The 17,373-nt window shown below is 42.2% G+C and overlaps 1 protein-coding gene across 3 annotated transcripts in view; it reads left to right on the forward strand.

The window, feature by feature from the left end:
• The window catches only part of si:cabz01090165.1 (uncharacterized protein LOC100333421 homolog), a 398,220-nt gene that overhangs the window by 143,561 nt on the left and 237,286 nt on the right, over nt 1-17,373 (forward strand). For all 3 annotated transcript variants that reach the window (XM_037776323.1, XM_037776324.1, XM_037776325.1), the window contains exon 3: nt 9,813-9,938. The gene's annotated coding sequence lies outside the window, so the exon portion shown is untranslated. The remainder of the gene's footprint in view (nt 1-9,812; nt 9,939-17,373) is intronic.

The raw sequence follows: 17,373 nt of genomic DNA on the forward strand, positions 1-17,373 counted from the left end.
CACCTTAGGGCTTAAGAGGTTAAAGTAAAAATGTTTGTCCGAATAAAAAGCTAATAAACATGGAGGATTGATCGTAAATAAGTAATAAATGCACTCGACACGCTGGTTAGACCTCAAGGGTACACTGAATGTAAACACTTTCTTTGAGCCCCTTTTAAGACTCACTGATATCTGTGTGTATGTCCGTATGTTTTCTCAGGAGCTCTTGTATGTGCACATGTGCTCATCTGTGCATATCGATTGCATCTGTGTGTAAACCGGGCAGTTATGAGCAGATCGTGTTTCCCAGCATGGTCTGTTGATTAAAGCTGCTGACTAAACGATGTGCTTATTGACATCCAGTGAAAAGAGCTTCCTGGAAACCTGATCTGATCAGGAAGGAGCCTGCTGCGGGTTTAAAGGCCTCGGAGCCCCCTTCAGATGTCTGATAGCTAACGTCTCTCACATAGACAACCCAACCTCTGTGGTCACTCTTCATTTCAAATGTTCCATCTGGATTCCTCCGATGTCATGGATCTAATGTCAACGTGTACTTGATTATCCACCTCCTCTCAGTTGTAGCCAGACGGTTTCAAATATGTTGTCTCATAAGTTGTTGCAGTAATTTTTGGGTTGATTCAATTTGTTACACAGATTTGGTGCTAAATGTATGGGGGAGACTCGTTGGTACCCAGAGAACCCATTTTCATTCACATATCTTGAGGTCAGAGGTCAAGGGACCTTTTTTAAAAATAGGCAGTTTTTCTTCGCCAACATTTAGTACAACTTTGAAGCGTTAATGAGCCTGCTTTGCGTGCAACATGCTAGTATGACATGGTTGATACCAATGGATTCCTTAAGTTTTCTAGTTTCATATGATGCCAGTACCTTCAGCTTTAAAACTGAGCCCGCTACAACGTCCCAAAGACAGAAAAGCGTCCGGGTCCGCCGGCGAGCCGATGGATTTTTAAGAGCTTAATTAAAAATCAACAGTGTTTTGGAGAATCGATTCAGTATCGCAAAACATAATATCGCGATCATAATGTGTCTCCATATGTTCTTACACCGTTATTCATTGGTAGGTTTGTGTTCCTTTAAGCACAAGATCAATACACTCTCTAGTCTCACATGTTCATTGTCAGTTTGTAATCACATGTAACATGTTTTCTGATATTAGAGCACAAAAATGCTGAACGTGTGAAGTATAAATGTGAGAGAGGAAATGAATGGAGGGACGCTAACATACTGTAGATCAGGGATGCACAATATGGATTGCAAGACTGATGATTAATTTGATCCAACAGCAAATGTACATAAACAATAAACAGACCGTAAACACATACGTTTGACTCTTGCACACTACATTTGCTTGGCGGATGCAAATTACAAAAAGGTACTCGAGGCTGCAAACTCACAAACCAACAACCAACATGTAAATATAGAATGAAATACATCCAGATAGCACACAGATACATCGGTGCATGCATGGTGGGAGGTTTGCTCCTCCCACGTATAAAATCTCTACTATAAGCGCTGCATATAATGTGAGTGAATGCACAGCTCATTACAATAATCCCTCTGTAACATGGACTCAGATAACACTGCAGTGTGTCTGATAGCGTGAGCCTCTCAGTCTCTGTGGGCGTCTTGTCTTTGTCTGCAGCTTGAACATGTCTGCATTTGAGTGACAAATACGCAGAGTTCAGACATACAACAGGTCTGCTTTACATCACGGCTGCAACTAACCATTATTTTCATTATCGATTCATCTGCCGATTATCTTCTAGATTAGTGAATTAGTCGTTTGGTCTATATAACGTACACGGGATATGAATTAAGTATGTTGCATATGTGACATAAGTTGCTCCCGTCATAATTAATATGGCTAGTAGAGGTCGCCACCTGACAATAAATATGGGTCATAATAAGCTGCTTGTACAAACAACGTGTGTTTTTTTTTGGGGTGTGGGACGGTCTCATTCATACAGTACAGATAAAATAATCATAGGAAACCAGAAATCAACGTTGATTTATTTGTCGCGTATCTTATTTAATAAGTAACGCCACTTCCGGGGTTATTTTATTTTACCACAATCTTTTCCTAAACCTATCTAAGTAGTTTTATTGCCTTAACATAACCAAGTTGTTTCCTGTGAAGACAGAAGTTTATTCTGAAAAATACTGTATGCATGTAACGAGTGGAAATTGACAGGAAAACGCAAAAACAAAAAAGAGGAATAACTTTTTCGTAAGATATAAAAAATCGTTGTATGAGAATATGTTGAATCTATTGATAATTCAGTAAAATACATACCTCGTACTCTATCAAGCATAAAATCCAATATTGCTATAGAGGAAATATTTGCAACATTTCTCAGTGAACAAATACTGTATATCAAAAAATATGAAATGGAGAGCTAGCTCAGTACAATGACACATTATCTAATGGTTTATATCTTAATGTCATTCAACCTTAACTTGAGGTGCGCAGTGAGCTAAAGCCGTATGTATCATTGACAAGCAGATCAACATCCTCTGCGGTTGTGTCGTCGGTGCACATTAATGTTTAATGCATGTAAATGTCTTGATTATTTAGTGAATGTCCAACAACTTTAACATCTTAATTACATGTCATTGATTATTTTAACATCTCAAAACACCATTAAACCTCATCGGTCTTGTTAGCATTCAGCGACTCCCCCTAATAAAGATTTTAATGGTCATGCTGTTGATCATAAAGACACTAAAACAGGTGGAACGTTCTGCATTTTTGGATAATCAGCAGTTTTTTTAAAGACTAGTTAGTGAATGTAGTAAGTGAATGTAAATGAGAACATGTGGGGAGGGGGAATTAAATGGCCAATGACTGAGTGACCTACATACCTAATAATTCTCCATTCCTAGACCACAGCAAAGAAAAGTGCTGAAGAGGGAGATAGGACCAAGAGAGTAGAATGGTGTTTGAGTCTCTGCCTTGCTGTGTTTCTTTCTTTCTTCTACTTTTTTTTAGGTTCAATATTCAGAAATTTTGAAACGTTTGCATTTTAGCAGACACAGAATGGAGGAATGAACCCCCTCCACAGCATGATTAGGATAGTTCCCCCTCTCTCTGTCCCTGTAGAACCCGAACCCAGCAGCACCGGTTTCATTTCTTTTGTTGTCGGCCCTCCACGCTGGCAGCGCCGCAGCACGACATACTGTAACTGTTCATTCCTCAAACCATGTTTATTGCAGGAGTGGCAGCTCCTCTGTAATTACAAGTGACACTTGACAGCTGCTTGTGTAACATAGTCACAACGGATTCTGCTGAACTCACTCCTGAGATCTTTCTTTTTTTTAATTTCCTGAACAGAAGAGCAACGCTGACAGTTATGTTGGCAGGTATTATCCTTCTCTTCCTTTTGTTTCCAGTCATAGTGTTAAAATGTAGAGATCCAATGTAGGACAATAAAAGGCTGGAACTACAATCATCCTCATAAACCTCTAAAACGTGTTTGTGTTTATCTAAATAGGCGTTATCAATCGCTATGAGCCCCATAGATGTGGGTCAATAGGGGCCTACTACACCCACTAGTAGGTTTTATTATCTATTCAAATGGTAGATCACCAAAAATAAGTTGTAGTTTTTTTAGCCTAAACCTAAAGAAGTTGTAGTTGTGCTGCCTAAAGCTAAAGGTGTCACAGTTTTGTTGCTTAAACCTAAATAAGTTGTAGTTTTGTTGCCTCACCCTAAACAAATTATAGTTTTGTTGCGTTAACCTAAATAAGTTGTAGTTTTGTTGTTTAAACCTAAAGAAGTTGTAGTTTGTTTGCCTAAACCTAACAATTTTGTAGTTTTGTTGCGTTAAACTAAAGAAGTTGTAGTTTTGTTGCCTAACCCTAAACAAATTATAGTTGTGTCGCCTAAACCTAAAGAAGCTGTACTTTTGTTGCTTTAACCTAAAGAGGTTGTAGTTTTTTTGCTTTAACCTAAAGAAGTTGAACTTGTGTTGCCTAAACCAAACAAAAAGCCTTTTCATTTGTGTGCAAAAACGTGATGTTTCATGCATTTTTATATCATGGTAGTACGAATTGCTTTTAAGTTTTGCTTTCTGTAGTTGTCAGGGTCTGACGCTGTGGCCAGAGGCCGCTGGACTTTTCCTTTTTGTTTAGACTGAAGACTATATTGTGTTTATACTCTTAGTTCGTTGGGTTTTCTGTTAGATTCCTGGTCTCATTCTTTCTAGCATTTCCTGTTTTATTTTGATAAGTTCACTCCTCCTGTGTCTTCTCTGGGTTTACTTCCTGCCTGTGTGATTGTCTGCCCCGCTCTGATCTGTTCCACCTGTGCTCCATCATCCTGCTCTCCTGGTGTGTTTAGTCTGTGTTTCTCTGTCAGTTCGTCGTCGCTCCTTGTGTGTCATGTTTTCACCCTAGAGAGTATGTTTTACAGTGTTTTTTATTCCTAGATAGTTTTTTGTAGCACACCTTGTGGATTGGCTTAAAATTGTACCTCTCCGGATCGTCTGCATTGTTTGCTTCCCGTAAGTTTTCCTTATTGAAATCATTAAACTCTGCCTGCTGCCATCTCCTCATCATTACCTGCTTTTGTTATCCCCGTCAACGTGACAGTAGTAGGCCTAGTAGGCCCATAATCACCCACATCTATACTGCTTATAGCGACTGATAGCGCCTATTTAATGGCCTGATAACAGTCAAATCAATTATCTCTATAAATTAATATTTTTAAAGCATATTTAAAAGCAATGCTGACCAGATTGCTGCTTCTGAGAAGTTGCCAATATGATCTAATAAATACCGAAAAGTAATAATGAAAATGTGTACATTATTTGCTGCACCGGGAAAAAAATTAACTTTAACTTTTAAGCACACTTTTTATCATCAAAGAAGAATTTAACAGAATTATAATTCCACTAGTTATTGATAATACTGCGGTTGTTTGAAGCCATGCTAATGTTTCCCATCACGTCCTACATGGTGTTAACCCCCTGCTGTTTGGTGCTATAGACTCCTGATCAGCTGCTGTTCGGTGCTATAGACTCCTGATCAGCTGCTGTTTGGTGTTATAGACTCCTGATCAGCTGCTGTTTGGTGTTATAGACTCCTGATCAGCTACTGTTCGGTGCTATAGACTCCTGATCAGCTGCTGTTTGGTGTTATAGACTCCTGATCAGCTGCTGTTCGGTGTTATAGACTCCTGATCAGCTGCTGTTTGGTGTTATAGACTCCTGATCAGCTGCTGTTCGGTGTTATAGACTCCTGATCAGCTGCTGTTTGGTGTTATAGACTCCTGATCAGCTGCTGTTTGGTGTTATAGACTCCTGATCAGCTGCTGTTTGGTGTTATAGACTCCTGATCAGCTGCTGTTTGGTGTTATAGACTCCTGATCATCTGCTGTTTGGTGTTATAGACTCCTGATCATCTGTTCGGTATGGAGTCAGACTAGAGCTAATCTTTTCTCATGTAGCTCTGAGCCATGCTATTGCTAGTGCTAATCTCTTAGCCTGCAGCATTAGTCCGTGCTAAGGCTTATCCCTTTTTGTGTAGCGGCGGGCCGTACTAAAGCTAATCCGCTGTCTCGTAGCCGTGCTAATGCTAATCCAGCTGTCAGTCAGAGAGGCGCTGCTGACCGGCGGGGAGTGGAGTCACGGTGAGACACCTGTCTGCTGCTCGCTGTCCAACTCTGTCCTCCTGAGGCTGACTCCTGGACCACGCTCATTTTCACATTGCTCATCATTACCTCTTCTTTTACATATGTCACGTCTGCCTTCTTTTTCTCACTTCAACCCTCCGTCTCTCTCACTCCCGTTTCTCTCGTTCTACCTGACTACATTCCAGCTAATCTCTTCCTCATGAATGTTGCACATCGAGGTGGATGTGTCAAATAAACTCTGCTTTTTCAGCAACCAAAATCTTTGCTGATGTAAATTATATGAAGAAGGGTGTTGTTGTTGTAACTCTGATTATTTTATATTTTCCATATAGTATAGATTTCAATAAAGGCTCTAAAACAGGAGGAAATAGTGCATTTTTTGGGGACTATTTTCAGCGGCGGATTAATCCACATGTGGCGCTCTAGTGAGTATTTGTGGCAGCAGAACAGTGTATGTGGGATTAAAATAAACTACAATGTGTGTGTTCATGGTGATGAAGGAACAAGTCACCCAGTGCAACCAAAAGGTTCTTGGTTGGGCTTAAAACTACTACACATTTGTAAAGTGAAAATGAAACTTAACAGATGGGACACTGACAGCGGTCTCCTGGATGAAAGCCCTCTGTTTGTTGAACTCATCCACCTCCCCTCCCGCACGCCCACTTTGTGTCTTTTCACTCTTTAAACTACGTCACCACATTCTCATCTCAACCTCAGAGCGTTGACTGTTGTCACGGATGGGTTTCATTATAGTTATTGGAACGCCCGGTGCGTCTTCAACAGGCGCTAAAGGGTGCTTTGTGCGGCGGTATCCCACGCCAAAGCCTCGGTATCTGGCGCTCAGGGAATGAGAACGGGCTGGTGCAACAGAGTGGCTCATTGATGTGTTTTTGGACAATAACGAGGTCTTGGACACAGCTTTCTATGGCTTTCAACACATAATACGGCGATCAACTGCGAAATTACCACTTCAGTTCCATTTTTTGGATACGTGTCTCCAAATTAGATCTGCTGGAAGTTTCCTGATCTCCCGTTCTTATCTGTTATCTCCTGTTTATTTGATTCTCTTGCTCGACAGCTTCCTGTCATTGCTTTCTAGTGTCTGAACAAAACACCTCAAAGTTCCCCCCAGTGACCCGACGCACTTCCTCTTCCTCCTCCCACTCACTTCCTCTGGGGACCGTTCTTCTTCATCACCGTTGTTTTCTACTTATTTTTCATAAACGCTGCCTTCTTTTTTTTCTGCCGTCATCCATCATGCGTTTAGAAGTAATTTAGACTTTGTTTTCAGTTTATCATCAGAACTTTCTTGCATTTTTCTTTTTGTTTTGAAGTTATTACAGCTCGCCTTTTTCTGTCATTTATCTCTGCTGCACAAATTGCGTTTCTGTTGTGTTCTTCTGTTGTGGCTGCATTTTATCACCTTGCTTAATTACCTTACTTGTATCTTTTATGGCCGTGCAAACTAAATTACCTAAAGTAAACAGAAGCACATCCCTGCATGCCTGAAGCCTGTTCAAAGTAATGGATTTAGAAAATGGGATTTCTTCAAATAAAAAATGTATTAAAGAAAAAAATATATATATATATTCTAATGCATAGAAGGTGATGCGAGTATTCCTCCGATAGACGAACAATCACCTACGCTACACCCACACCGCTCCGACATCAAACTTAGAGGAAAATTCCACCTTGAGGCGCTTTGTTGCCACAACGTTATATATCAGTCTGTGATGTTCACTGTTCCAGGAGCTCTCCTCTGAAGACATTTATTTTGTTTTGGTGTACCCGCTTTCCCTCAACCTTCCTCATCAACTTCACTTAACGGCTTCTTGCATTTCCCAGAATGCCTTAGGAGAAACCCAAGAGAGCAAAACATGAACAATCAGCTGCAGGTTACGATGTGTAGGTGGACAGAGTGATGAGGAACGTAAGAAAGCAAGAGGAGTTGTTTTTCTAGCTGAGGAAAGCGAGAGTCGTGCCACTTACTCAAAACATCTCTTTCATCTGCACAAAACCAAATCTGTTATTACCCTTTGTGGGATTCTTCCCTGCATGATTGTTGGAGTAACTGTCAGCATGAGTATTTATATATCAACATTCCTCTCTTTGCCTTTGAAACATCACAATAATCATCCTGTACTCATTGTGTATACATTCATTTATCCAGTTGGATGATGAGAATCAGATCAATGATCAGAAAATGCCTTGTTCCAGTAGCTCAGGTGGGGCGGAGGGGGGGGTGGTAGGAGCCAGCAGGTTGGCGTTGAGTTTGGATGATTCCCTAAAGCCTGGTTGTTGTCTAAGTGGCTGGAATCGATTCATTTCACGCTTTCCTTCCACCTCCTGAACCAACAGGCCAGGTGTGGGGAGTGTGAGTGAAAGCAAACTGTCCACTACGGCTGAATAGTCAGCTGGATCTGGACTCCCCCGGGGGCCTCCTTGCTAGCGGTCAAGTCTTCAAATCAAATCCAACCGTTTGATGAAATCCATCATGAACATATAATCCACCATGACGTGTTCAAATAGACAAATTAGAGCCGTCATTTATAAATGGTAAATTAAACTTAGTTTATAGTTATTTTACTGTCATACTAGTCCAGTTCTGAGGTCTCTACACCGGCTCCCTGTCTCTCAGAGAACTGATTTCTAAATACTCCTGCTGGTTTACGAAGCACTAAATGGCTTAGTGCCAAAATACATTTCTGATCGTCTGCTATGTTCTGAACCATCCAGACCTCTCAGGTCATCTGGATCAGGTCTGCTTAGTGTCCCCAGAGTCACAACTAAACATGCAGAAGCAGCGTTCACTTTTTATGCACCAAATATCTGGAACAAGCTCCCAGAAACCTGCAGGACCAACTCCAACGCTGAGTTCTTTTAAATCTTAAAACTGTCCTGTTTGCTGCCTTTTATTAAACCAGATAATGATCTTATACTGCACTTTAACTTTTAATCGTGTGTGTTATAATCTATTTTAGCTTCTATCCTAGCTTTTTTATTTTTAGCTTGTTTTTATTTTCTAATCTTTAATGTTTTTATGACTGTTTTAATTATGTCTTAATGTTCTTTTGCACTTTGTCGCAATGCTCTTGAATGTTTGTGTTGCTGAAATGTGCTCTCCAAATAAAGCCGCCTTACCTTACTGTTAACAAACAATAAATTTATATTAATAATGTTTACTAATTATTAGTACTGCTATGATTTCTGTTATTTTATCATTAGTTTGTGTAACATGAAATAATATAAATTCTATATTCTAACGTAGCTGATAAGAGACAATAACAATAATAATAAATTACATTCTGATTATATTAGTAAACAATTTATGAACAGTTTATTGTTGCACACTTTATAACATTTTGATTATTATTTGTTAATGATTACCAAATGATTTGTCAACCTTTAAGTCATTGTTTGTAAAACATCTATAAACATTACATAGATAGATGGACCAGAAACCAGTTATTAACCATTAACAAAGTATTAACTATATATCTAAATATTGTTTACAGATGTTTTTCAAAGTATTTATTAACCATTTAATACAATTTATTTATGGTTCATACATAATATCTTAACCATTAACAAATACTCATATATATAAAATGTTATGTGTGCAACAATAAACTGTTAAAATAACAATTAGTAAACATGATTAATTGTAATTCCATTGTTTAACAGTAACATACTTATTATCCCAGTTTAATTAGCTATCAATTTACTATTTAATAAATGAATGAATGGTTATTATAAAGTGTTACCTTTGCATCTGTTTAAACTATTAATACTACCCCCCGCTCTGGATCTCCCCTTCACACTTTGTAAATGTCCTGCTGAGGAAGTTTGAAGGAAGGAAAAGAGGCAGAGCAGCCCTGAAGGGAGGGCAAGAAAGGCGAGAGAGAGGGGGAGAATAAATTAATAGAGAGAGAGAGAGAGAGAGAGAGAGAGAGAGAGAAAGAGAGAGAGAGAGAGGGGGGGCAGGGGGAAAGTGTCATAAAACAGAAGGAAAGGAGCTTAAGGAATACTAATGAATTAATGATGCAACATGTTGACATTTCTTTCTTTCTCCTTTCCCTCCCTGCACTCCTTCCTTGTTTCACCTTCCCCCCTCTCCTCCCTCTCCTTCTCCTCCTCCTCCTCCTCCTCCTCCTCCTCCTCTTGCTCTGCTCTTCTGCAGGAGGGTGCCCTTGTTAGCTTGTCATCCTGTTGTAACCCCGAGGCCAGTGATGTGACTGGAATGTGAAATCACCATAAAAAGGACTGACTCTACCTGAGGACTTCCTGCTTTCCCCGAGAAACTCAGGTAGGTCGTCTGTAAAGAATATCTAACGCACTAATTCTCCATGTCTGATTGTGTTTGTGTGAAATCTTTACAAACGGTGACGAGCTGAGCAGAAAACCGTCGTGTTAAAGGTTTGATTGAGGTAAAGTTGGTCTTCTTTACTTGTAAGTAGACAACGGGGACACGACGAATAAACAACACGGAAATGCAAATCACTCGCCTGCGAATAATACGTGTCTAGGGCTTTTATTGTGAAAGGTAAGAATGGAAGGATTGGATCCGGTCTGCCTTTGACAAGGTTGAAAGAAGTAATACAGTTTGCCGTCTTGGTTCAGACTACGGAGCCTTCGTTTTGTTGTTTCATGAATATAGGAGAAGAAATGATTACGCTTTTTCTCTGTGTTATATTCCCATTCTGTGTGAAAGTATTCATGACAAAAACAAGAGTTCAAAAAAATATTTTGACGTGTGAATTAATCGCACAAAAAAAACAACCTTCTGTTGTGTAAAGGCCTTAAAGATGGTAAAATGTGAGTGTTGTACCTGCGCCAAGGCCAAAGGCTAGGAAGGAGGTTATATTTTCACCGGCATTGGTTTGTTGGTTTGTTGGTTTGTCTGTTAACAAGATAACTCCAAAAGTCCGTGATGGATTTGAATGACATTTTTTGGAGGGGTGGGATGTGATACAGTGAACAATTCATTGGATTTTGGTGGCGATCCAATTCATGATCCGGATTCAGGAAGTTTTTTAAGGATTCCGATCAGCCAGAACAAAGCAACAGAGTGGGAGGAGGGAACAGCTGTAGATTCAACGTTTTTTCACATTAAACTCTGTGAAATTCCAGTTGAGTTGGACCAAAGCACACTTGGTGATTGTTGGAAAGAGTAACGACAACAGTTTAGGTGAGTTTTATTTTGTTTCTGTCCAGTTTGAATGCAGTGATTTACGCTGCTCCGCTACGTACAGCTGATCTCAACATAAACAAAAATACACGCGGATGATGACGCAAGCTGAACAGAGAGGGGGGGCGATCGTACTCGGACACCTTGGCGGAGGTCTGCGCTCTCCGAGTGCCATTCTAGTTTGTAAAATAGGACCTGGTGGGTGTTATTTATAGTAAAAAGAGAAATTGTTGGTTGAAGTTTGGGAAGAGTCACCTGTTTTTTTGGTGAGGAAATGTTCCTTATAGCATTGGGTTTAAATCTGAAATATTGCCAAACAGGCGCTTTTGCTTTTAGTTTCCACACCAGATCCTCCGCCATCGTGTTGTCTGTCAACTCTCTCTCTCGTCCCGTGAGTGAAATATGACTTTCTGAGATTTCGTACGGAGCAGATGCATTCACTTTCAGTCTGTAGTGTCCGTCGTCTGACTGACTATCTATTGATAACATGCCGCTGATACGCATTGGGGGCGGTGGGTACGTAATGTAATCGGTGTGTGCCCAACCACCGTGTAACACCGGTAGCACTGACTACCGTGACGAGCCTATAATATGTGCATGCATGCATGTTTCTTTGTGGGTGTTTCTCTCCATCAACGTTTTTGTGGCGTGAGTCTGCACACTTTGAGCTTTCTTTATAAGTACGCCTTCGCACTGTGTGGCTGTGTGTACCCACGCAGGTTGTGTTGTCTGTGTGTGTGTGTGTGTGTGTGTGCAACGTGTACGTCGACACACACAGTGATGGTAATAGTTTGTGTGTTTTCCATAATGGATGTAAAGGACGGGGCAGACCTTCTGCTGACTCATACACAGCTGATGGCACTGTGCTTTACTCCTGCTGTGTGTGTGTGTGTGTGTGTGTGTGTGTGTGTGTGCGTGTGTGCGTGTGTGCGTGTGTGTGTGTGTGTGTGTGTGTGTGTGTGTGTGTGTGTGTGTGTGCGTGTGTGCGTGTGTGCGTGTGTGTGTGTGCGTGTGTGCGTGTGTGCGTGTGAGTGTGTGCGTGTGCGTGTGTGTGTGTGTGTGTGTGTGTGTGTGTGTGTGTGTGTGTGTGTGTGTGTGTGTGTGTGCGTGTGTGTGCGTGAGTGTGTGCGTGTGTGTGCGTGTGTGTGTGTGTGTGTGTGTGTGTCTCAGTCACAGAGCTTGTAAAATGTTGTGTGCGGTTTGTTTTGTGTCTGTCCTGTGATGACGCATCGTTATATTATCAATCAACTTGTTTCATTCTGGCATCTTTAATTCAAACTTGACCCTTCTGCTCTGCTTCTCGTCTCCCGTCACTGCAGGACTTTATTCCCCGTCTCTATGCAGCCATTATACAGAATAAAATGTCGTGGCGAAGCTTCACAGTTGAGTCGTTTAGCTAACTTATCCAGAGTGACTCACAATGACTGCTGCGAAAAGTATAAGCTGCAATAAGCCGCAATTCCTGCATCACCCACAGTGCAAGTGTCCAAGAGGAAGCAGCTGTAAGAGGATTGGACGGGTCAGAGCTGCAGTTTACGGACAAAAGATGGAATAAATATTCCTGTGTCCATAAAAAAGGGGATCTTGTGCTGTATTACAGCAGCATGCCGGGGCGTGAAATGAGAGCTGAAAGAGGAGATTCAGGGTGGGAGACGTTTCTCTCCTATTGGGGTTTTAAAGCGACTCAGGTGGTAAAATCAGCAGTTAGAGAACACACACACACAGACTGTATTTTATTTTACAATGATTAAATATTTGTTTTTTCTTATCCGAGAAAAATAATCTTGTCAAGCACCATTTGCAGTAGATTATTTTTTTCTTCACTCGTCTTTAGCTGACAATAAAAAGCCTGGAAGGTGAATTTTGCTGCCACACTAACATCTATTCAGAGAGAGCAGACCAATCGTAAAAAACATCTTTACAGATAGGGACCATCAGTAACTGATTATAAACTGTCATCATCTGTGGTGCAGGGGCAACTGCTGGGAATTGGGGGGAACAAAAAAATATATAAATTACTTTTGGTGCATGAAATATCTACATAAAATAACTACAGTACAGATAAAAGACATATAATCAAACAACTAGAATCACCGCCTCACAGTTGTATCCCTCCGCCAACCAGTGAAGATGCAGTCTACATCCATGTCTGTCCACAATGTCATCACTTCATCATTTCATCCTGTTGGACATTTGGTGGAAATTGTCATAATTAGCAGATTCATTCTTGAGTTATGGCCAAAAACCTGTTTTGTGACCAAATCCAACAAAATCTAATCAGGATTTGCTTAATCTGAAGTTCTGCTTCTACCTCCGGCCACGACTGTCGCTGGTGCGGAGGTACAATAAAAGAGAATCAGTAGAAGGAACCAGTGAGGAACACATCTACAACAACATAAAGCAGTACGAGAGATATACTGTAGATATATAGATTATAAAAACAATCTACACAATATGGTAAAGAAAATACAGTAAAGGGGAGATAACGGAACGACTTTACAAGACCTTACAAACTGGGGGGGGGGGGGCGTGGCGTGGAGATGTGGACGTCACCCGAGACCCCAGGAAGAGCACCGGTCGTTGATGCCAATGTTTGTAGCGGCCAAACGGCGGTACTACAACGTCCATGTCTGTCACGTAATGCCATTGGGCCCAAAAATACTTTTTCCCATAGACTTACATTGGGAAAGAGATGTCTGTAACTCAGAGGATAGGCGTGACGGCTGTGACCCCGTGACCTAGTCATGTGGCCGAGCGGACGCTACTGCGCCTGCTCCATTGGCCTAATGGATGCGGAAGATCGGCGGAATATCTGGGTACTTTTCCAGCTTTCATAGGAGTGAACGGGGCCCGCCTCCAACGCCGTATCCAGTTCTCTTTATACATCCATGGCGTCATCAGGCACGGAGAGTCTAATGAAAGACTTGCATTATGGGAAGTGTAGTATCCCTATTTATTTACTTGGGTCCAAACATCTCTCGCTTCCTCCAACTTTGTGGAAGTGCGCTACCTCGTTGCTGCAGAGCTCTTTTAATAATGCAGTGGACTGACTCCATATTCAGTGAGCGTGATCCCAGAGGGAGTGATGCTCTTGACTTGTGTCCCTCTCAGTGTCAGTGTCTCCGGTCTGTCCCACAGGGCAGCTGCTCCTCCTGCCTCCTAATGGCTTTAAAATGCAGGAGCAGAGAGCTAGGACGCTGAGTCTGTGTGGACTGATGATCATGATTACACATCAGGATGACGGCTCACCGCTATCTCTCTCTCTCTGTCTGTCTCACTTTTAGCCTCTCTACCTTGTGCAAACACACGTACAGACTGTCCTTCCATATAGATATGCAGACTCACACACACACACACACACACACATGCTAGTCCTGCAGATTTAATCATGTGCCATTTCTTCTGAGAATAGAGCGGGCTGGGTGCAGCACCCACGGGGAGCTGGTTAACTGTGTGTGTTCTGTAATCTCCATCTGATTAGAGCCGAGCAGGGAAGATGAAGGGGTCCACTCTCAGCCAATCAGTGAGTGAGTGAGTGTGTGGGTGTGAGGAAAGGCGATAGCGTCCTCCCTGAGAAGCAGTCATTGGATATTCCAGATCCTTTTCAATTTTCTACATCATTTGTTACTCCCGTTTCTCCACAGGACCCGGAGCACGGAGAGTTTCAGTGGGAGTGAAGCTCTGCTGATGTTGCACACTAAAGACCACTCAGTATTAATACTACAACTGAAAATAAGGGACAGTGACATGTAACCCGATCAACCACCCGCTGTCTCAGCAGGTAGGCAGAAGTGGTGGAACATGAATGAGTACATTTATGATCAGAATGACGTTCTTGTCCGGGCCAAGGACGATTGGCGATCGGACTGTATATAGACGATTGAGGGATGAGCAATGATTTTTTCCTACGCTGGAATTTTAACTCAGGCTGGTGTCATACAATGTTCGTAGCTAATCTTTGAATAGTAAATGCACTGTAATTCATATTTATATCGAACAAAATCAATTTGTATGTAATCCAAGTAATTATGAAGGAGGTATTAGGAGCGACGAACACCGCGTAGGGAAGAGGAGGTCGGGGTGGATGCGTGGGTCAAAAAACACTGAACGTCCACCCAGCAGACCGGCGTTCGTGTCTCCTGTGAAACCAGAGGTCTATGTAGATTTATTCGTCACGTAACTTCCATACATAAATTACGCCACTTCCAGTGTCACGTAGCCACTTAGTGTGGCATAACTTAACCACCATCGTGTCCTAAACCTAACAAAGTACTTTCCTGTGAAGGCTCGTCATCACGAGTGCACAACGTGATGATGCTTCTGCAAAAGACAGAAACCTTATAGCTTTCCACTGCAACAAGAATGAATGCTCTGTTATGGTTTTTATTACCTCCGCGAACGCCGAAGGCCTAGGAAGGAGGTTATGTTTTCACCGGCGTTGGTTTGTTGGTTTGTTGGTTTGTTGGTTTGTTCGTTTGTTCGTTCGCAACAAGATTACTCCAAAAGTCTGCTATGGATTTGAATACAATTCTTTGGAGGGGTGGAGTTTAGCACAATAAACAATCCATTCGATTTTGGTGGCGATCCGTATCATGATCCGGACTCAGGAATATTTTAAAGAATTCCGATCAGCATCAACACATGCTCAGTGTCACTGATGACGCGTTGATGACGCATGACTCCGCCATCTTCTGAGAGCAGAGAGATACGTGTGTGGATGTGTGTGCAGGAGCTGCTGGCCATCCGCGGTGAGGAAGAACAAAGCGGTAGATGACGGGATGAGAGACAACGTAGTGTAACGTTATACAGACATAACAAGGCTGCTGAATGAGAGAGACATCGGCCGATACGTTACACGGAAACACACACCGTGGTAATAACAAGTCGACCACCTCACGGTACCACCAGCTGTGAGCTGTGATCTGTTCTTAAAGTCACGCCTTGGCGGAGGACTGCGCTCTCCGAATGCCTTTCTAGTTTCACATCGATTTAAACAGGATCATGCAAACAGCGACCTCCCGCAGCAGGGATGAACAGAACTACTACATGTCCGTGGTGTCTGCAGCTGTCCATGTATGTGGATGTCCGCATAGCGCCTACGCATACAACCTCAGATGCCAAAATTTACCCCAGCAGACCATTGCGGATGTGGAAAGTGTAACTTGAGCTTAACAGTGGTTCTCCAGTGTTCTGCATGCTCTTATCCTCCGTCTCTGTCCCTGGAGAACACATTGTGTTACAAAAAGGCCCAACACCATCCTCTCTCTCAGATTTAACATCTGAATTGATAATTCAAACAGCGAGCTCTTAACATGAAGGCCCCTGGAAGTATGATCACACGGCTGATAAATTGTTTCTGCACCAGGAGACGTGGTGGTGATTCCTCCAGGGCTTCACTCACTCTCCGAGGAGCAAATCACAGTCCACAAAACTCTAAAACTGTCTCTTCACAGCGATTCACATCTCTGCAGCGCCGCACTATCACAGTCATTTATCATGCAGGCGATGGATATCTAATCTGTGTCTGCAGCGCCCCCGTATTCTAATAGAACAAGGAAATGGACGACCTTTGACTTCCTCTCCATATCTGTCTCCCTGGCTCTATTTCTCTCCGTCTGACCTTCAGGCTTTACATCCGATTCTTCTGCTTCCTGCTCCTCACTGGGGGATTTATTGGGCTTGAATGAACATATGCGCGCAAGGTCTAAAATTAACACTCGCCAAATGTCGGTACACTTTGTCTGTTTTGTAAAAATCAATAGAAGGCCACCGTCCTCTCGTGCTGGGAGCTTTGTGAAACGATAACATTTAAATGTCGTCTATATTTAGTTCTTGCTTTTTGTGCTGCTCCTAACTTAACATACAGCTCACATTTACCTATTTACCTGCTCACGTCTTCGGTGCTCTGCTTTTTTTTACTCGCTTTTCCATCTTCTGTATGTGTGTGCGATCTTCTATCACATATCTTCAGCATACAGGTCATAACGGTGACATGTCGCCAACCATTTCCTCCAAGTTTCTTTAAAAATTGGAAGAAATTGTATATAAAATGATAATAAAGCCATCATTTTGACTTTTAAAGGGACTATTTGTAACTTTAGAAATGCTTGTTAACAGCGACACCTGTGGCCGTGAAATCAACGAAAGTCAGCGTCGGGCTCGCGCTTGCTCGCTCTAAATATACCTGAACGAGCATCGCTCAAAACAGTGAGGAGACACACGTCAGCTAAAAGCACAATATCACTCTATATTTCAGCTGCTTGGCAGTAATGTTAGCTGACCAGACGAAGGTCTCTCCATGAACATGATTTAGATCTGATCCTAGTGTTGGCTTTTCCTGTCTCAGTGCAGGCTGAGGCAGCGGGGCTCTGCAGCGTGTCTCCTCTGCTCTCTCCTCCCGCAGCCGGAGAGAGCAGGGAGACACCGGCACCCGGTCGGTAACGAGACGGTAACGTTTCTCTCCGAAGAGCCCCGCCACTTCACAAGACACGGGAAACCTCTGTTGGTCTGGAGGAACTGCAGCATTTATTTCTGCTCAAACGTCCCCTGTGCA

Source organism: Sebastes umbrosus, chromosome 7, assembly GCF_015220745.1.
Source record: "Sebastes umbrosus isolate fSebUmb1 chromosome 7, fSebUmb1.pri, whole genome shotgun sequence".
Classification (NCBI taxonomy): domain Eukaryota; kingdom Metazoa; phylum Chordata; class Actinopteri; order Perciformes; family Sebastidae; genus Sebastes; species Sebastes umbrosus.